Source organism: Camarhynchus parvulus, chromosome 8 (genome assembly GCF_901933205.1).
Source record: "Camarhynchus parvulus chromosome 8, STF_HiC, whole genome shotgun sequence".
In the NCBI taxonomy this organism is placed as follows: domain Eukaryota; kingdom Metazoa; phylum Chordata; class Aves; order Passeriformes; family Thraupidae; genus Camarhynchus; species Camarhynchus parvulus.
In genome coordinates, this window is record NC_044578.1 from 3,957,583 (window position 1) to 3,978,849 (window position 21,267).

General features: G+C 40.5%; 1 protein-coding gene across 11 annotated transcripts in view; it reads left to right on the forward strand.

Annotated features, from left to right (window-relative positions):
* The window catches only part of DAB1 (DAB adaptor protein 1), a 409,901-nt gene that overhangs the window by 283,519 nt on the left and 105,115 nt on the right, over positions 1-21,267 (forward strand). For 2 of the 11 annotated variants that reach the window (XM_030953038.1, XM_030953037.1), the window contains one exon: positions 3,878-3,990. The exons of the other annotated variants lie outside the window; for them this stretch is intronic. The gene's annotated coding sequence lies outside the window, so the exon portion shown is untranslated. The remainder of the gene's footprint in view (positions 1-3,877; positions 3,991-21,267) is intronic. 11 annotated transcript variants of the gene reach the window in all.

Below are 21,267 nucleotides of genomic sequence, written 5' to 3' on the forward strand. Positions count from 1 at the left end.
TCCTGAGGTTGTCAGACACTTTCATAAAATGCATGCACTAAAATTTGATGAAAAAATGTGGCTACATAGAGAAAGAACTACTTTAGGAGAAGCTTTTAGTGCTGACAATAGAGAAACTTTTTATTGTCTCATGAAAAACTGAAATTCTGACTGCAGGGAGAGAGAGGGGGACTTGCCTCTTGGGCAGAGGAGGAATCTCTGGGTTTGCTGCTAAATGCACTCAGGGGAAGTGAAGGTATCTGCAGGATAAAATAATCAAATATAAAAGCAGCCCGTGCTGTTGCAGAGACTGGATGATGGCAAAGAAGAAGCCCCACTTTTTGATTACGCTGATTTCTGGATGGTTTATGCATCCAGATGAATTGATATTTCTTTTGATGGTGCCCATTAGACACAGATTTTGAGGCCTATTTTGTCTGTTTCACAGGGAAAACATACGATATGTTGATAGATGTATGATCATGATAGTTTTGGAAGATGAAGGAGAAGAGAAAATGTGCTGTGGGCAGAATATAGCTACTTCAGCATTTCTTTTCCCTCCTGTCTTTTATTCCTGAGCTAACAGTCCATTCAGCCTGAATACAGACCTATTCTTAATGTGTTCAGCTGCATTATTTAGCCCACCACTGCAAGCCAGATTGTTATCTGTGGAGATGGAATTGCTAAGGTGATTTAATGGAGCTTTGTTAATCTGGAATTTCATTTCTATCTTGTCTTGGATGTGTCTGTTGTCACTTCTTTGTGTTCAGGACAGTGTGATTTTGGCCAAAAGGCACACATTTACACTAAGAGCAGCTCTTTAGCTCCTGGATACCTGAAGGAAGGCTGTCCAGGACACTCTTGCCTTGTGAGGAGCGCTTAAAACTTGCTATTAATGCTGTAGTGCCTCTGTTTGCAGCACATTGATCCCTGGGAAGTGGAGCCCTGAAGGAGCAGAAGTCTGTTGTGCTCAGTGGCTGTGAGTAATTACTGAGAAACACAGAAAAGAAAACCTGAGTGGTTTATTCATAACCTGCTCAGTGCTGCGTTCCTGACTCCTGCACGGTTGGAATGGGAACCACCAGTTGAAAACACAACCAGCCACTGGCTCTGAAAAGATCTGCAGTGGTTAAAAACACTGAGAGAGAGATATCAAATAGTTCCCTGGAAGGATATGGAGAAGGATTACATGAAAGAGGGAATTTGCAAGCCTGGAATGGGTTTTTCCCTACAGTATCCGTTTCCACTTTCTGTGAAATGGCTTTCAATATTTAGGTTATTTCACATTTTGTTATAATCTCGTGGATGGAGATCAGATATGAGATTTACATTCTGAAAGCAGGTTGAAATGGTTCTTGATGGTGTCAGGAATATTTGCAAGGTTTTAGCAGCTGATACGGTGCAGATGAGTGGATAATACAAATAATAACATTTATTATCTCTATTGCTATCCCATTCCCCAGAACTGTGGAGGTGGATTGGAGCCTTCCTTGCCTTCATTTTCCCCCATGGTGTTAGGCATTGTATCAAACAGGAAAAAAATCCCAAATTATGTTTCAGAATGCTTGATAGTGGAGACACTTGCAGTTTTCTGATTAGGAAATAGCAGAATGATGTGACTCTGATTATGAGCTAGTCAGTGGTGTCACTGGTCAAATATCAACGCTTTTTACCCCTTTCTCTCTCATTCATTAAATCACACAACAAATGACATATTCAAGATGAAATTTTAACAACAAATAATTGGCTTTGGAGGAGTCTCTGAGGCCCAGGTTTGGGAGGACACTTGGATCTGCCCCTGAAGATGTTTTTTTGGCAGCAGTGTGTGGTGATACAGATAGAAACGGGATAAGTACAAGTTATTAGTGGTTTAAGAACATTATGTGTGATAAAATTACAACCTCTCAGCTGTCCCACCTTCCTCAAGCAGTGCAGCCAGTGATCCTTTCCAGACTCTTTATCCTGAGGCCTGATCTGATGCAAGAGAAAATAAACTTTGGCTACTGAGCAAAGTAATGCTCTCACCTGGCTTGAGTGGGTCTTACATGGGCACTTAGACTTTCTGTAGCAGATTTTTTGCAGCATCAGGCTTCTGTTTGCAGGATTTGGTAATGCATTTCTTAATTTCTGTTGCCTGTGAAATGTTGAACATTTAAACCTTTCTAGTTTCTCTTTGTTTCTCCATAAAGTCTGTTCTTTCCCAAATTATTCTGTCTCCTCAGAGCAATCTTCAGCTAAAAGTGAGGACAGGTTTGCACCATGAGCAGTTCAATGCCTTGAAGCTGAGATTCGTGTTAGGGAAAATATGATGTGATGCAAGGACAAAAGGTAGTCTTGCACAGATTGCCATGTTTGTGCCTAATTAATGTATTTCTTTCCTGTTAGTTTCAAAGGTTTTATTTCTAGTCAGGAGTTAAATGGACCCATTCAGTGTTTATATTTATGCAAATGATCGTTGTGTCACTCAGGTTGCAACATTAAAGAAAAAAAGCCAGATATTTTACATGCCTTTGAGTATTGAAGTGATTGCAATTACCTACATAAAAGGAGTTGCTTTATTAATTAATTAACTTGGAGAAAAATGTCTAGTGACCCTCTGAAGGAATATCAATAACTGAAACATTAATTATGTAAATAAGATCTGCCTTTACTGCTCATTATTCATCATTTAACATGAAAATTGCCTTTTGAAATAATGCTTCATTCATATATTTCAATAAATGTCTAGTCTGCCTAGCTTGTCACTTGGATCTAGAGTCAAAAACTGTAGTGACATTAGTGCAGACCTTGGGACACTTCCTTTGAACCACCAACACCCAGTTCCTGATTGATGGGCTGGCATTTTTGTGGGGACAGGTTCTCTGAGGCAGCAAATGCCCCTTTGGGAATGAGTTCTTGCAAAATTCTTGTCTGGAGAGAGAGAATGGCTGCATTTTATGGGTGAGGAAGGAGAGGAAAGAAGCAGCAAGATACTTGCAGAGCTTTTTTGAGCTTCCCATGGTTTCAGAAGGGAGGCTGCTGGACCAGCCCAGCTCCAAGTCCTGTTGAATTGTGGAATTGAATTTTTCTCTGAGTCAGAGGCAGCAGTACCAAGGCAAACAAATACCACAGAGAAAACAAGGTTAGCCCACGTGGTTGGTGCACTGTGATCTTGTGCACTCAGTAAATTTGCTGGTCCTTTGTACATTTGGAGGATGTGACTGAATGCCTCCTGGCAAGTGCTGCAGGTGATTTTGTACAGCTTATGAGAATCCTTTCCTTGTAAAGAGGAAGAGCTCTGCCTTTTTGTTTTCTAAAGTTTCACCGAGCATGTTAGCAAATTCTGATGAAGTATTCCTGGAGGTTTTTATTCCTTTTCACATCCCCAAAGACAACACACAAAGGTTTCCAGGGTTACTTTTTGCTCAGGTAGCTGTGAGTGCACCTGTACGAGGAGAGAGAGGAAGAGCTGTGTTTTATTCTCATAATCTCAAAGGCTGTGCTGCACATAATCTTGAGTGTGCAGACAAAAAATAGTAGCTGTGCAGTTGCAGAAAATCCTTTACTCTCCACTCCCTGAAGAGCACCTGCTTATGAGCATAAGACTTTCAGATTCCCTTTTTTTAATGCCTCAGAACTCGCTTTGCCCATAGCAGGAAGGGCTGATGAAGAAATATGTGTGTCCCCCTCCCTTTCCCTGTAGCGTGATGGATTGTGGAAGTCCTGATTGAAAATTCTAATCACAGCCTTGCAGTCCTTCAGATCACAACCCCTGACAGTTGATTCACTCCTTTTCATGCCTGCTGCCTCTGACTGCTCCTGGTGCCTGGTCTGCATGAGTCTATCATTAGCACACAAAGCATGATGGATTGGCCAGGGTACCTCTGTCCTCAGAACCTGGGAAATGCTTCTCTTTCAGAATCAAAGAACCTGGGTGTGACATCGTCATGAATGAGAGAAGAAGGTAATACAGTGTTGGAGGTGCCTGTTTGCTGCCACTGTTTAGAGGGAAAATGATGCATTATGGGGACTGTAAGTACCTGGCCTGTTTGTTTGGGGTTTGGCTCCTTGCTGGGAACGATGCAGAAAGTCACGGGTGTGGAGCAGTGCATGGGCTGAGTCTGGCAAGGGCACAACTGTTTGGAAATCAGGGCTGTAAACACTTCCAAAATTCTACTTAAAGTTCAGCCTGTTAATGAAATCATCTAAGTTTCAGTGAGATCTGATAGCGAAGATGATTGCAAATGATCATTATTTTGATACTGACTGGGCTCTGTTCACTTTGGTGGATTCTCTTCTACAGACCCTTTCAACAGGAAACTTTTGCAAATGTTTGCATCTTGCAAATGCTTTTATTCATCTGTGTGACTTGGCATTTAATGTTTCAGTGAACAAGACAGTTAAGTTTTGGCTCCAGTGAAAGATTGATAGGAACAATTTTCGAATGTGGTATCACAACAAAGTGAAAATATGTCATGTTCAAATACTGAGCTCTGATGCGTCATGTGGTCTTGTAATAAATGAAATAGCACTACCAACCTGACAGATGTGCAAGAAAACGGTTTTAAATTTATGATGATTAATTTTCAAGATGAACTGCAATGAAAAAAATTGTTAGTAGATACTTAAAGAAGGTAAGGGGAGCCAGCTTTCTGAAATGAGAACAGGCAGGTAATGATAAAGCTGCCTTCACTTTTATGTTTTGCTTTCTAAAATTTTAGCAATGGGAAAATTCATATTCTGGCTGCTGCAGCTGGCATTAACAGCTACTCATGCAAGTGTGACATCCTATGGAAATTGCACTTCTTGGATTTGTGCTACTGTTTCGTGCTGGTTGTCTTGGAAGTAGGAGTAGCTCAAAACAGATCTGAAGGGTTTCTACCTGGCGATTCTTTCAGAGCCATCAAAATAAAAAGGCACTGAACTTAGTGAGAAAACAGAAGGAGTTTGATACTACCTTGAAAGAAAACCAAACATTTCTGAAACTCGGCATGTTCATTCATTTTGAGGATTTGCCACTTGAGCAATGACTTTATTTTGCACCAGGAGAGTTAAATGTAAAGCATATTATTTGGTAATAAACTGATTTAGTTTATTTTTAGGCATTTTTAGGCAATTTCAGGCTAAAACCAGCCCCTAATAGCCTTTAGTGAAATCTACTCCTGCCAAATGCAAGAAGATAAATTACTGCCCATCCCTTGCAGTAAACTCCATTATTTCAAGGAACTGTGTCCCAGTGAGGCCAAAACTGAGCTTTCCAGTTGGAAATGGAGAAAAACAGCCTCAGAAGGGATGTGACCTGTACTTTTTTCAGAGCAGGAGTTCAGCAGGGGGAAAAAAATCCTAAGTGTCAGTGTCATGTTATTTTGAACCGAACAAAGTGCCTTTAAAAGGAGATGTTTTGTTTTCATTAGCACTGTAAGCTTTTACATGGGAATGTTTTAGGTTGACGTGTTGGTGGGAAACCCCAACAATTGTCTGCCAGCTGTTAATTTCAGGCACTCTGAGAACAGCTGGTCTATAGCATCTCCTCGTATCCGATCTTCCTCATCTTCAACAGTGTTTCCTCTTCTCTGTTAAACACACCTGATGGTTCTAGATTTTTCCTTTATTATTTGAGGGAAATTATTATAATTATTTGGAACAGTGGTTGTGCAACTCAAAGGCAGTATTTTATCTGTGGATTGCAGTTTAAGCTCACTTAATAGAAAGTAAAAATTCTAGAAGCCATTTTGGCTATCTGAAGATAGATCTGAATGCACGTGTCCATTTTTTTTCTGCAGAAATACTTCTCAGAACAAGGTCCCTGCTGGTCCCTATCAGGTCCCTGTCTTACTGTGCCCAGAGGAAAGAAAAAACCAAAATGTCTGAAGAGCTTAAGGATCCAAATATAAAATTAGTATAATAAGTATAAAACTGTCAAAACACATGAGGTGTATCAGGAAATGCACAGTATATTGTGCTTGCTGCCTTTAGTGCACTTTGTAATGGCTTTCATACAAGTTGCTTTGGCTCTTAGTCTTTATTATCAGGAATTGTTTTTATCCACTAAAATCTTCAAAGAATAGCCAAGATCATGCTGATATTTAATGTCTTTGCCTCCAACTAATGCCAGTGTCTGTGCTGGAGGGAAAAACTTTATTTAGCAGATGCTTGTGAATGCTCTGTCCCTGCTCTGGAATTGCCAGTAATCCATTGAAAATTCACTTCTACCAAAACCAGAATTTTCCCCAATCTTACTTTGTTTTTGAAATGAGATTACTCTGTGAGACTTCCATGATCAGCACTGATCAGTTGTGCTGTGGCATTTTTACAGTTGGGTAGAATTCAAAGTTTCTTAAGCACAAATATTGGCAAACATTGGAGCGTCATGCCAGTGTATTCTGAGGTCTGTGAGCACCTGGCATGAAGTGACCTGAGGAATGTATTAATTGCTTCCAGTGACAATTGGATTGTCTCTTTTTATGCAGTTTCTGACAAGTTTAGCTCTCCAATAACCTGTGGTTATTTGCCCTCTGAGGTAATGAAGCTTCATAAGTTTTGGAGGTTAATTCAGGGAGCATTGGTTGCTATTGAAGAAGTTCCATTTATGATGGGCTGTGTTTTATTTTAAAGGGTCTAAAGCTTCATTATTGTGGAAGGATTTATATTGTCTGTAGTTACACACAAGATCTAATGGTCTAAAGGCATGAGAAAAGTAGTTTTATTTTTTAAAATATTATATTTTTCAGTTCTGTATTTTGTCAGTGTTAACTTAGATTTTCTCATATGTTTAATTCAGTGAATTTCATTTTTCATTTCATTACATCAGAAAAGATTTCATGAAATGACTATAATAAAGGCATATCCAAATTGCTCTCTATTACCATGGAGAGCTGCATTTCTGGCCTTTGTAGCTGTACCCAAATGCACTTTAATCCAGGCAGCAGGAGTGGTGCTTGTGTGCCAAGTGTGACAGCTCTGCTTCCAAAGCCACTGTCCAAGCCTGCCCTGCACTGTCAGGGCTCCCTTTTCACAGCCTGCTTCTGCCTGGTTTGGGCTCTGACTTAGTTCTGTTCACAAAACAGAATTCCTATTTCCTAGGTCTGGGTGTAAATTTCTCTAAACAGACAGAGTGGATTGTTTTGTAATATTTTTACTTTTACTCACATCCTTTGCTTATGAAAAAAAGGCTTCTTCTTATTTACTAAGAAGGAAATAAGAAATAGAATATTTATTATATTATATTCATCATAAATGCCATAAATGTATTGTATATATTTACTATATATACAATCACTATAATTCAAGTAAGTAACTTCTTCATGGAAAATACTCATGAAACTGGGTTGATATTTGTGATTACTACTCTGAATCCTGGCAAGAGGTACCCAAATTCCATCCACCACAGTGAGTAACATTTTGGCATTTACAGATGGGCCTTTGACTTTACAGTTTGTCAGATGTGACCTATGTATCCTTGGCTGTAAATACCTGGAATGTGGAAGATGAAGCTGGAATCTATCTGTGCATGCAAATGTTTGCTTTTAAATTTCACTATAAACAATTTTCATACCTTAAGATACTTCCCTAATCTGTAATGTGAGTTGCAGTTGGTACAGTTATTGGATTATATTGGAATTATTTGTTATTAGAGTATTAGAACTAATTTGAAATAAGGATTGTTTAAGAGTTTTGGACCTTATGTAAAATACTGTGATATGTACTTTGGTGAGATAAACTAAACTGTTAGTGGAGATTTTCGTTTTCCTCTGAGACTGGAGAAATATTTTTCTCCTAAATTATGAGTGTAGAGTATTTTATGATGGTTTGCCTATAATGAATCTTTCAGTTTGTTGATGGAGCTTCTCAAACACACCCAATAATAAAGAGTGCCAAGAAAGCTGAATTTCCATCTTGCTCTGCCACTCTTTGGTGGGAGTGACCAAATCACTTTTGCAATAGGTAATTCAGTATTCTGGTTTTCTTTTTAACTTGTGTCTGGCAAATGAAGGCACACTGATCAAAAGGCACGTTGTCAGATTTCATGGGAAGTCAGGATTTTACTTTGCCAAGAAAATATGGGTTTCCCTATAGCCCGTTTTAAGTCCAGTGCCATACTTTATTAGGTATTAAAAATGTGATCTGTAATAAAATGGAAAAGAATGTATTGGTATGTTCATGTTTTAAGCAGTAATGGCTGTGGCTTGTCTGAAATGGCCTAGACTTCATTTTAACATCCAGTGACAAAGTGGAAAGGCTGTACAAACGTATGGTACTTTAATTAATAGGGGCAATACTGAGCTTTGAAAGTCCTCTGGAGCTTTTGTCTCTGTTGGAACATTGTGCTGTGAATCTTCCCTAATAGTTAAAGCAAATGAAGTAAAATAGCCTTTGGGCTATTTTGTTACACTGTGTTGTTGGAGGAAAAAAAAAATTAATCCTGTGCCATTTTGCATTTGCTGTCTGTGAATCAAACTGTGAAAGCTAATTTAAAAACTTTCACACTCGGCTTGAATGAGGACTGTCAGTGCTTGGAGAATGTCAAATTGAATGCAATTAGCTGGAGTTGGGCTAGCCTAGATAAACCCATCAGCCTCAAAGTGCTCAGCCTTAATGACTGCTCTGATAAACTAACACAGAGGTTGCAGGAAGGGATTTAAAGGCGTTGAAGTCCTGCTGAAAACTTGCCCTGTAGAGAAGAGGTCTTTGAATCCAAAACAGTTCGTACACCAAGGGGCAGGGGGATGGTGAGACCCTGTGAAAGTTAAATACAGCTCAGAGGTGCATCCAGGCAAGGGCAACAAAACCACTGATAAAACTGCTCAGAAATTGTAAATACATAAATTATTGAAGTATTTGTTAATTGTTAAGTTAGCATTTGTGATCTCTGAAGTAGTTGGGTGTCAAAGGATTTGTAGAAGAAGCAGCTGGTACAGCTGTGGTAGAATGAAATCTTGGAATGTTTCAGGGAATGGTGGCACTGCTGCTGTTCTGGGTTGGGGAAATAATGGGGTTTTGAAGGTCATCTCTTAATTGTATCTGTTCATCAAATGCTGCATCGACCTATAATGGGGACATGGAGTCCAAACTTAATGGATAAGGTGACGTTCCATGCTTGGTTCTGTGTGTTCAGAATAACTTTCAGATGGGATGTGAGGTGATTGCAGGTGCTCAAGAGCCAGGGAGTTTAGGAAAAAGACTGGAGGAGAAATAGGTGATAAACAGCTGAAGTTGTGAGAAGAGTTATCTACAACATCAGCTGCTAATGTAAAATGTAATGACTCTTCCCTTGGAAGATGGGATGTTTGCCAGTCAGTGGACTGTGGCTTCTGGGATATTATTTTTCCATGAGAACATGTCAGAAAATGTCTTTGGAGCTCATTCAGAACATTCCTTTTTTCTTTTCTCTCCACTTTTTCTTGAAGAAGACTCCCTGCAGAGTTTCATCTCCAGGTGCTGAGTGAGGTCTTAGCCCAAGTTATTCCCTGAGAATTGTGAGTGACCCCTGATTTTCCTCATGGAGAGAGAGCCCTGATGGTAAATTGAAAAGAACTGAGTCTGTAAATTAGCATTTTACATGTCATCCCTTCTCACATGAGCAACATGAATTGTGCAGACAACAGCAGCATTTTTAGTTAATGAACCCAGCCTTGAGCACTGTTCACATTTAACATATTTACAGGGGGTAGCATCCAGTCAAAAAATTCCATTAATTCTTTTTACATGAATATTGTGTGCATGAGTGCATGCATTTATGTGTGCATTTGTATGTATGTGTACACTATTAGTGTATGCAGTGTTAAAGCATATAGAGTAATTCAAGAAAAATCACTGAGGAGGTTTCATTAGGCATGTAAATGTATTCAGCAGAAGATTTGAAATAACTCTTTAATGGAAAAAAAGGAAAAACTGTGCCATTTGACATGAGAAGTCTATTTAGAACTATAGTATATGCACAGTCTGTTTTCTGCTTTCCCTTTCTTGAAATTGTTGCCTGAAATATTATGGTGGCATGCAAAGGCTTGAAGTTTAATTTTAAATTTAATTTGCCTGAATGCTGCCAGGGTATTTTTACATAGACAATAAAATTGTAACTTGGTAATACTTGGCACTCAATTTCTATAGAAATGGCATTCAGGATACAACTTTGGGCCCATAAGTAAAATACTATGAAATCACACACATGTTAATGATGATTTTAAAATATTTTCAGGACTATGTAAATGTAATTTCTGCCTTGATTTTGTTAGTTTTATGGGCAGCAGGGGAGAGAGTTTGTAACAGTCATATATATGTATATTTAAAGCTGTGAATGAACTTTTTTCAATCTGTTAATCCAAATGTTCTTTAATGGCTAAAAATAGAATCAAATTACTTCATATAAAAAAATCTGGGACCTATTTACTGAGCTTCAGGCAGAATTATTCTGCCAATAATATTCTGAATTTTCTTGAATAGAGTGCTGGAAGGTTACTGTGCTGCTGAAGGCTGAGCTTCCTCACCTGTGATTGCTGATAACCTGGTTGTCCTTCCTGACTTCAGTCCTGATAAGAATGCCTGTTTGGTGAAAAAAAACCCCAATATTTTAATGGCTATTACAATAGGAAGTATTTGCCTTGAGGTGTTCAGCATCAGTTATCAGTGTAACTTTATCTTCAACCTCTTTGTCATGATCTTGGACAGCACAAACCCTTGATCTGGGCCTCCTTATGGGAAATGCTGCTTTCCTCAGTGTTGCACCTGAAATCAGCTGGCTCAGGGCTGAGCCTGGTACTTTGCTGTGTTCCAGAGCTGGTGTCACATCTCCAGTGGGATGTAATTCATGGGGAGGACCAGAGGAAATGAGAGAAAAACTTTTTTTTTTTTGTTGAATGTAACATTTCCCATTATTTTCTGGTGTGTTACAACTCATGCAGATCCTTGTACTCATTTAACTGCTTAAGAGTTCCCCATCTGAATAATCAAACCCTTTTTTTTATTTGTTCCCTGACATGTTAGCCTGGCAGTGGTTTGGTGTTTCCTTTTCCTGGCAGTGATTCCTTTTGCAGAGTCCCTAACCTGATCAGCTGGGCTTTCATCCTGTGAGGTGGTCATGCACACCTGGTTACATCACAGTGGAGACCCTCTATGGATGTCTCTCTGCATGGAATTAGGATTATTTCCCAAAGGAAGTCTTTGGTTTAAAGATGCACCACGAAGTCTCTGTGTGGTTGGTTGGTTTTATTTACTAAAATAGTGCTCAATAATTTAGTATTTAATGAAGTAGTGAATGCTCTGAGCATTCACAGCTCAGGACTGTGTTCTGTCTTTCCAAGCACTTTCTGACACCCCTTTGACACAGAGACCTGAAAGTCACAGCTAGAATTGAACATCCTGCTTTCCTTCCCTATCCTGTTTTTCCCAAGTCATGTTTGAAAGGGAGTCCCTGCTGCCAGACCCAAATCCCATATTGCTGATGTCACTTTTGCAGGAGTAGGTGCTGAAGGAATGCAGCTTTGGAGCTGAATTCTGGAAGGTGCTGCAGTGTGGTTGTTGTACACCTATGCTGCTGCTTTTTCCTGCACAGAGTACTCACACACACACACACACACACACACAAAAAAAAGAAGTATATGACTGCTCCAGAGCCAAGCACATCAGTAAAGAGAGGCTGAATTTATCATTGTGCAGGTGGAGTGAAAAGTTGTGTGTGCAGTCACAGAGTAACTTCTCTTTCCATGTGACACCTTCAGGTACAGACAGTCCCTGCTGGAGGATCAAAGTCAGGGCTGTGTGCTAAAGGCAGTCACTGTCTGTGGTCACTGCTTGCTAAGCAGGGCAGGAGGAGGAGGAGGGGATGATCTCACGCCTTGGGGCAGCAGCACAAGGTCTTGGAGGCTGAACTCTGTGTGCCATTGCTCCTGTGTGTGTCGTGCAAGATGTCACTTCACTCTGGTAAAAGTTACAAGGAGCTAAACCCAGAACTCATAAAGGAAAATACCGCACAACTTTAACACGTTGGGTTTACCAGACACCCCTATAATTAAACCAAACATCATCAGTAACCAAATCTCTTTCAAAATGGTCAGAAAGACTGATAAATTTCTTGTCAAAAGTATTAGGTTCAACTCAGATTTTGTTGACATGTTTTGGGCTACTGCAATGTGCATTTCCTTGGTTGGACTACCTGAGCTAAGGGATTAAGTACCATTAATTTCAGCTCCTGTGTAGGTGCCTGTAGCTTCTGTGTACCTGTGAGTTCCAAGTATAAAGTGTTTTCTGTGACTGTAATTTGGAATAAATCTAGAAAACTCTTCTAAGCATCGTTTGCAAAAGAAGCAATATTTTTAGAAAATTAAGTGACCTTTTCTTTGCCAGTGTGATGCTATGTCAGTCTCTTATTGGTTGGTTGGTTTTTGTTTTTTAATTTTTAATTTACTTTCTTGCTAAGCACTGTTTTGTCATGTTACTATGCCCAGTGTAATAGGAATCATTATTCTGCCGTTCTTGCTGTGTTTTTGATAAAAATATATCTGAGGAAGAAACCCATTATGCATCGGTTTTTTTTTAAGAAACATCTCTATGCTCTTATTAAAATTAAATAATATAATGTATCTTAGGCTTCTTAAAATCTAAGTAGGATGAAGAATTCATTGCAGATGATCCTGTGGAAAGGCTTTGCAAGAGGAGGCCAATCAAGTAGGGATAATTAGAGTTACTATTTAAATATGCAGAAAGCAAAAAGCTTATCTGGAAGAGCAGAGTGAAGTGTAAGTACAGCGTAAGACTCACGTAAGGATGATTTGCAAGCAATAAAATCACACCTCCCTGACTTTGTAAGTACAAACTAATAAGCAGTATTTAATAATGGAGACTGTAATAGTGTGGGATATAAACCCAGTGGAATGTGATTTTACCATTAGATCTTACCTGAAGGGGATGGATTGGTTTAGCACCGAGAGAGTGAGGATTACAGGTATTTGGCATGTGTGTGCAGTAAGGGATGAGAGTAATTGCTCAAGATAATCTCTGAGCAGTTAACTCAGAATAATGATAGGGAGTTGGTGGGATTTCTCTTCCCGGGTTTTACTTCTTCCTCTGAATCAGCCTGAAAGTGTGAACACCTCTGATGGGACTCTTGCTGCTCCTGTGATTTGGGAAGGTTTGCTGCAGAACAGAATTAATGTGCTAAGAACAAATCCTCCTTGGCAGAGGAATGGGTCGGATGGTCTTCAAGTTCTTAATCATCTCTGATTTTGTAACTCTGTCATTATTTTCATTAATTAACTTGAGTGGGTAACACAAACATCACACTTCTTCCAAAATTGATATTATTACTGCCTGCCATTTAGTCTGTTGATCTGAAAAAAAGCCCAAACCAAAATGTTCAAGTGGTGCATAGGCAATAACTTCATTGAATGTGTGTTTATCTGAATGGCTTTAATTGGGCATTGTCTGCAGCCCCACCATGTACAGAGAGCCTGCGTGGTACCACAAGCTGGGCAAGGCCAGGCCTGCCTGATGCTGGGATTTGGGAGGCAGGAGCTGCTGGAAAGGCTGGAATTCAGGAGCTGGTTCTTCCCTGGGGCTCAGCTCCAGGGCAGTGGCTGCCAAGGGTGCCCTGCTCCAAGGAGAAAGGAGCTGGGGGCCTGACCACTGGAATTCCTTTGAGCTCCCCTGGCCCTTTCACAGGGCCATGGGTGCTTAACCCATGGTCCTGGCTACCTTCCAAGTGGAGTAATTAAATTCTGCATTCCTGAATTCCCTTTCGTTTTAATTGGATTTGGAATTCTTCACCTTTTGGCTTTAAACTCTCCTGGCAAAACAACTGTTTCTCATTACAGCAAGGGCTTTATTCACATCAGGCTATATTAGCCTTGACTGTAATGTACATTGCTTTAAGTGTGCCAGGTGTTCCAGGAGAGCAGTGTACAAGGGAGAGCAACATTTTACTTCTGTTTTTAATTGATTTTCTTTGCTGTACGGAAGTGCACCCATTTGTTGATTATTCCCGTTTGCTCTCTCGGTTTACAGGCCCTGTTGAGACTGCAGAATCAAAGGCAATTCATGAAAATATTTTAGATCTTTGCTGCATCCAGGAAACCTTCTGTTTGCCTCTATGTGCAGCTTTCATCTCTTTTGTGTAGTCAATGAAATCTAGGGCATCACTGGAAATTCAGTTTTTACTGTGTATCCAAATGTTCACCTGATCATGGAGACTGCTCAGCACTTCAGAGGAACCAGCAGGTAAACAAGGGAATCTGTGCTACAACTCCCCTAAAATATGGCTTGGTTTCTACTGTGCCAGTAACTTCTGTTCATGTACTGGAGCCTAAATAATTGATTTTTTCAGTGTGTGCCACAGCACAGCATTTTAAAGCCCAGGCTGCCTTGTCGATGAGTACTGTGATTCTGCAGAAGTTTTAATTAATGAATAGGGATGTCCAAAAGGTGTAGGCAGTAATGAGAATGAATACTTGGTTTAAATCTAGGAAGGTAATTTCTGGACAGGACAAATATTTGATATGGATAAAATTCAGATTAGTTCATGGTTCACCTGGCCCTAGTGATACCTACACTTAGAACTTGTGAGCACTGCTGGCTTACAGTCAGAATATGTTTTTCCCTGCCTAAAATGGAATTCTGTTAGTCAATTCACATTAGCCAAGTCTGAGGTCTGTGTCTGGTTGGATTTATTTGCACGGGGCTGATGACAGAGCTCTGTTTGGCTTTTTGTTTGACCTGGATATGTGTATCTTCCTTAGTGCTGTCAGTCTGCTCTTAGGCTGCTCAGTGAATACTCCTGTTACTGAAAATCCAAGATCTGTAGTCCTTTATTAAATTATAGAGTACATTACTTGCTCCTTTAGTATTTACCTTTGGGCATTAGGACTCTCTTTTTGCTAGAAAATAACCTGGTACAGGGTTTTGTGGGAGCTTTTGAAACCTCTCTGAAAAAAAAAAAATCATCCAAGCACATCTGGGAATGCCTTTAAAAAAATAAGTAGTATTAATGAGCACATCTGCATTTTAAAAAAATTATAGTATATTTAATATAAATGATTGCACAAAAGTCTTTATAAGTAGGAAGGTCCCACCTATGTTATGGACTATAAATTCACTTTGTACAGCATGCTGTCCCTTTTTTCTGTATGAATTCCAGAGGACAGCCCCAAACTGACAGAAAGCCTTTCTGTTGTGGACTTGATTTTGTTGGTAGGCAGAGAGGGCGGGCAGAACCAGCATCCTGTCTTTCATCCCTCTGGATGAGGATTAATCATGATCACAGCTGCAGAATAATGCAGATCTTAGCTGGGGCTGGCGAGGGGGAAGGGGTGGGTATGGGGGGGAGCAGAGGACATCTCTGTCTTCCCTCCCACCAGCCCCTCCTGCCCTTTATGAAAGAGTTGGAAGGAGCAGATTCCTACCTCTTTTTTTTTTTTTTAACTAGTTAATCTTTTATGCATCTTGTGTTTTTTCCCTTAATCGTAAAGAATGCACTCAATTTACTGGTAACACACACACACACACAGAATGTTTGCATGGCTTCCTTGTTTCCTTGATGATACATCAGGCACTGGGTGCTGAAATTCTTCTGGTTCAAAGGCACACAGATTTACACCAGTGACTTTTACTGTGTCTCTGTAGGCAGCCCCGAAATGCCTTGCAGGTCAACTGTTCTTGAAATGGATAAAAGTGTGCTAATTCCTTCAAGGTAAATCAGAAGGATTATGACATCTAGGAAGAGGAATCTGCCAGACAGTTCTGAAGCAATATAACCAGGACTGACCCAACAGCGTCTCTAAAGCTTCCAATAAAATTGCCTGAGGAGTCTGCCAAGAAGCCAGATGCTGCTGCTGGAAAAATACCTTCTGTAGCTTGGCATTTGTCCTGTAATTGCTTCCAAGAGAGAATAAACTGTAGCATGACAGTAGAAGGTGAATGGTTCCTCACCGCATGCTGCTTGGTGATTTTTTAAAATATTTTGAATAGAAGCATTATTTTCTGATGTGTTACCACTCATGCAGATCCTTGTACTCATTTAACTGCTTAAGAGTTCCCCATCTGAATAATCAAACCCTTTTAAAATTTTTTTTCCCTGTCATGTTAGCCTGGCAGTGGTTTGGTGTTTCCTTTTCCTGGCAGTGATTCCTTTTGCAGGGTCTCTAACCTGATCAGCTGGGCTTTGATCCTGTTAGGGTGTGAGGTGGTCATGTACACCTGGTTATGCCACAGTGGGGACTCTCTATGGATGTCTCTCTGCATGGAATTACGATACAGCAAACAACTCTTGGCCCACACATGTCCAAGGGTTAGACAGTCGTGTGGCTTTGTTTTTTCTTCTAGTATCTTTTCCAGTTGTGGGAAGAGCACTGTCTGTTATTATTCAGAAATGCTGCTGATCTTACCTCTAACCAGAGTATGCATGGAAACTTTTTAGGGAAGATGCTTCCTCTCTTTGAAAATGGTTAATACTCCTACTGATAGAAAGCAGAGGCATTTGAGGAGCAGTGTGTAACCTAATCAGATACAAATGAGATGAGAATAGATGAGTGATTCCAAGAAAAGTATTTATTTGAAACTTCTCCAGGAAAATCTAGCAGCTGTCCTCAAATACTTCTGTATGGTATCATGCAGGAGCCTGCCTGCTGTTCATCCCAGCAATCCTGAGGGGCTGCTTTTAGGAGTGGTTTGAAAGCTGAACTGTTCAAACAGAATGGTCAGAAGTAATTCTGCAGCTAAAACTCATCAGAGAATCACAGAATGGCCTGCTTTGGAAGGGACTTTAAAGCTCATTGAGTTTTAACCCCTCTGTCATGGGCAGGGACACCTCTCACTATCCAGGCTGCTCCAAGCCCTGTCCAGCCTGGCCCGGGACACTTCCAGGGTTGCACCCACAGCTTCTCTGGGAACCTGTGCCAGGGCCTCACCATCCTCACAGGAGAGAATTTCTTCTTAATCTCTGCTCTAAACCTACTCTCTGTCAGTTTGAAGCTGTTCCCCCTTGTCCTGTCACTAAATGTCCTTGTGGAAGGTCTTCCTTGGGGGTTCTCTTCAGGTGCTGGAAAGCCACACTTAGCTCACTTGACAGTTCAAAACACTGATATTTGTCAGTTGTGAACACGAATGTAAAAGTGATTATTGCCTGTTTGTGTGAATTCATACAGTGTCAGAAGCTTCTTGCTTTTTCCCTTTGCTGTGCTAGACAATGAACTTTGAGTTTGGTGTAATAAAGCAAAAGTCCATTTCCAGCAAGGTGAATTCCTTTGATCAGTTCTCCTAATACTTAACAGTCAAGGGAACAAGGGCTGTGTGTTGAAAAATAACAGTGAACAAAGATGCTGGCAAAGGGGCTTTCTGTTACTGTTGGCCTTAGGAAGGTTTCCTTTGCTTCGCTGTAGTGTCAGGAAGCTTCAGAGAATGGAAGGGCACAATGTACAGGTCAACTCTTGTGGCTGAACAAATCTCAAGGGGACCCGGAACAGTTGGTGCAAAATTCACATCCTTTAAGAAGGTCAGTGTAAGGCATCACTCCAAACTTTACTTCAGATTTCAAAGTATAGCTTAAGTTAGGTACAGTGCTGTTATTTTATTTAAAAGGAACGAGAGGGTGAGTTCAGTTCAGTCTCACTTGAAATACTAAGAAAATGATCCTGAAATTGAACAAGAAACAGAGCTGAATCAAGATATTTCTGTGAAGGACAGGAGATGAACAAGATTCCTGCAACTTACTGTGCCACTTCAAAACATGCTGAGCTGTCCAGGATGTAAGATATTTAATTCCGTAACATTTTCTTCCAATTAGAAGACACAGATTCTGATTGTGAGGAATTTGCATTCCAGTATGAAACGTGGTGTCTGACATTACTTTTACCTTCTCCCTGGTGATGCTCCTGACTGCACACTTCTCCCTTTCCTCTGGTGTGATGATTGCACCACTGCACTTTAGTAATCATTTAACAGCTCTAATTACAGAATGCTGTGATCCCAACTGTGTACTTTGTCCTCTTTGCCTTCTTAGTCCCTGTTTCTTTGCTGCTGAGAGGATCACAAAAGAGCTGTTCTTCTGCTTTGCAAAAATAAATTCCAAAGGCCCTGCTTGGGTAATGTACAGATCTGCATTTTCTCGTGGCTTTGGAGTTAATGACACTGAATTTTAGCCATGGAGGGGTTGGTTTGTCTGCTCTTGTTTACATCAGTCATGCTGGCATAACTTCTCTGACACTAATGCAGATACACCAGCATGAAACTGGTGTAACTCCAACTCCATTAAAATCAATGGAATTAGCCAATGTGAGTCAAATGCAAGGCCATTGATTTTGTGCTGGTGTGACTTTATTGACTGGAGTGGAGGTGAGGCAGTTTCTGCTGCTGGGGCTCGGGTCACAGCCAGGCTGTGCCTGTGCTTGGGAGTAGTTGTGACTTTGGTTTCTTGTTTGTTCTTGCACAGCATGATCAGAAATTCCTTCTCTTTTCTGCTCCAGGGTCAGCAGTGTGGGAATCTGGGAGTAGTGAAGTCTTGGAGTAGAGCAATTGCTGGGGGAAAAGCATTAGGTAATTCAGTTTCACTGAGCAATCTCTAGTCTCATCTGAATGATTTCCTCTGTTATCTGCTATGTGGTATCAGAGGAATGATGTGGAGTTTTTAAGCCTGCTCCTTTTTGATGTGATACCCTGCTAAAGCTTACAAAAGCACTCTGAGTGGAGTTTTGAGTCAGAAAGTGCATTTAAAGGAATGATGAGTGCTGTATCTATACCCCAGCACGCTGGGATTGTTCCTGGTTTTCAGCTCTCTGAGCTGGAGTTGCATTCCCTGCTCCATGGGCAGAGGAGATGTAGTTTTTCCTGAATTCAAATGCCATACCTTTAATATTTCAAAAATCCTTTAAAGCAAGTCCATGTCTTCTATTTTGCCTTTGTTGCATGAGTGCTGCCCTGTATAATAGAAAATAGAAACTGGAATATTAAAATGAAATGTTAGTAATTTGCCATTAAAAATGTTGATGAAATCAATTCATTCCTTTGAAAAGCTTCTTTTTAATCCGGTCAGCATTTTCTGTGAGTAGAAAATTCACAGCACTTCTGGTGAATAATTGGTGGAGTGGAGTGCAGTATTCACCACGACATGGAGTGATTTCCAGGAGGATTTCAGTAATTATTCCTGCCATCGTTGGAATACTAATAAAAATCTTATTTTAGAAATGTTTTATAGGTCAGTTTTTTGCCAAGATGCTCTTCAGTGGTGAATCAGCTTCAGTGGTGCTATTTACCCCATCTGAGGAACTGGGTAACATGCCTGAAAGATACCCTAGAGACAGAAAAATGAAGCATAGTTTAAACCACAATAACCTTAATAAAATGTGTTATTAGCCTAAGTTACATGTAGGATTTTGTTTAAAAAAAGCTTCTTGTTTTCAGGAGATAAGAGAAGTGTTTTATGAATACTGTCAACTACAGCAATTAAATACTGTGGGAAATTAAATGCTGTGGTTGGAGTACTCGTTATTTTTCTGATATTGGATGAATTAAAAAGGGTTTTTTGGCAGTGTTGTTCTGGAAGACACTACAGACATAGTACAGAAAACTGCATAAAGGACATAAAACTCCTTCCTTTATCATAATATATAGAAAATCAGGAGTGGAGGGAAATACATGCTCATTTTAGAGCAAGCAAAACTAAATATGAGATCAGGAGGCAGCTGTGAGTCTAAAAAGCTGTCTAATTTAGGGAGTGAGTGGGAGATGAAGGGTGCTGGGTTCCAGGGGAGGGTTTGTAGGGGAATAAATGTTTGTGTAGCATCTCAGTTTGTGCATGTCAACAGTAAAAGTCCTTTCAGCTTTACAGGCTGCAGAAATAGCAGTAAGAAATGGCAGGAAAAGGCAGTGCTTGCATGGAGTGCCATAAAGGAGACTCCTTTGGCTTTGTCACTGGAAGCAGTGAATTCTGCTGTTCTGGGGCAAATGGCAAAACAGAGGGGAGGGACAGACCCATGAACAATCCAACAGAGGCTGTTTTCTGTGGCAGGGCAGCCAGAATTCCAGTGCCCAGTCCTGTTAAACACTTTACAGAATTTGCTGTAAAAGTGTCACCGACAGCTCTCCTGTTTGCTTTTGTTTCCTCCTCATTTTCCACTCTCTGTCGGTGTCTTAATCTCTCTTTTACCTCAGCTTGCTCCTTTTCTGGTCCTTACTTGTAGGCCTTGTTAGCTGCAGCGTATCAGTGGGTTTTGGATCAGTCCCTTGGGTTCCTGGTTGGAATTAGTGCAGTGCCTGCTGTGACAGATGAATCCTCTGATGTTTGCCAGCCCTGACCATTGGGGAAATGAGCTGATGAGTACAAAACAGTGTGAGCAGCACCAGAGGATTTCCTGGCCCCTCTCCCTGGAGGGTACGAAGAGCGCTGGTGGCAAGGATGGGTTTTCCATCGTCTGTTTGTGAGTGGTCCCACTGCTGTTCTCTGTGTTCGGCTTCGAGGGCAGGTGGGAAGTGGATGAGTAACATTTTCTCCCAGGATTGCAGACCCTTACACTTGAACTGGTTTTAGTTTTCCAGGATCACAGCACTTTTCACTCTTATTTTCACTTACATTTTACCCTTTTAGTATGTTTGGGCTTTGCTTAACACTTGTAAAACCACAGGCATCAACATGATTATGTTGGGAGCTTTGGAGGAGAAAAAATTAATTGCAGGGCTCCAGAGGCATAAAAGCAGGAGCTAAGGATGGGAGCACAGCTTTTGTTTTGTCAAACCAATGTTTGGGAGGTACCATCCTCTTGTCAAATCCCACTTTGTGGCTGTGGAGAAGTTAAATACCTAGGGAATGCCAGGGCTTAGTTACAAATCCTTTCTAAGACTGCTTTTCTTTTATTTAAGCAGATGGAAACTGGTTTCAGGGGAGGGAACTTCTTAAGTTTTGAAGTCCCAAAGAAAATTAATTAATTCATGTATTTGAAAGCCAGAGGGGAAGTATTATGATCATCTTGTCTGACCTCCTTCATAACTTGGGCCAAGGGAAGTCTCCTAATAACCCCTACATGAGCTCACTGAAGCGTGGTTGAGAAGACAAATGATTTGACAGAAATTGTTGTTTCACAGGCGTGTGGGGGAGGCGAGTGGAGCTTGGGACTAATTTCCCCATGCATAAAGGGTCCAACCTGTGTTAATCCTAACTGCAAAGTGAATTTACAGAAATATTTCTTTGCTGAGGCTTTAGGTTTTGTGCTGGCGTAGGAGTAATAGAGAACACAGGCTTAAGAACTTCTCCTGGAATTAAGAGCCAGTTAATTCCAGAATGCGCTGATTGTGTTCCTGCTGTAGCCACTTAATAAGGCCACGGAAAATGTCAGT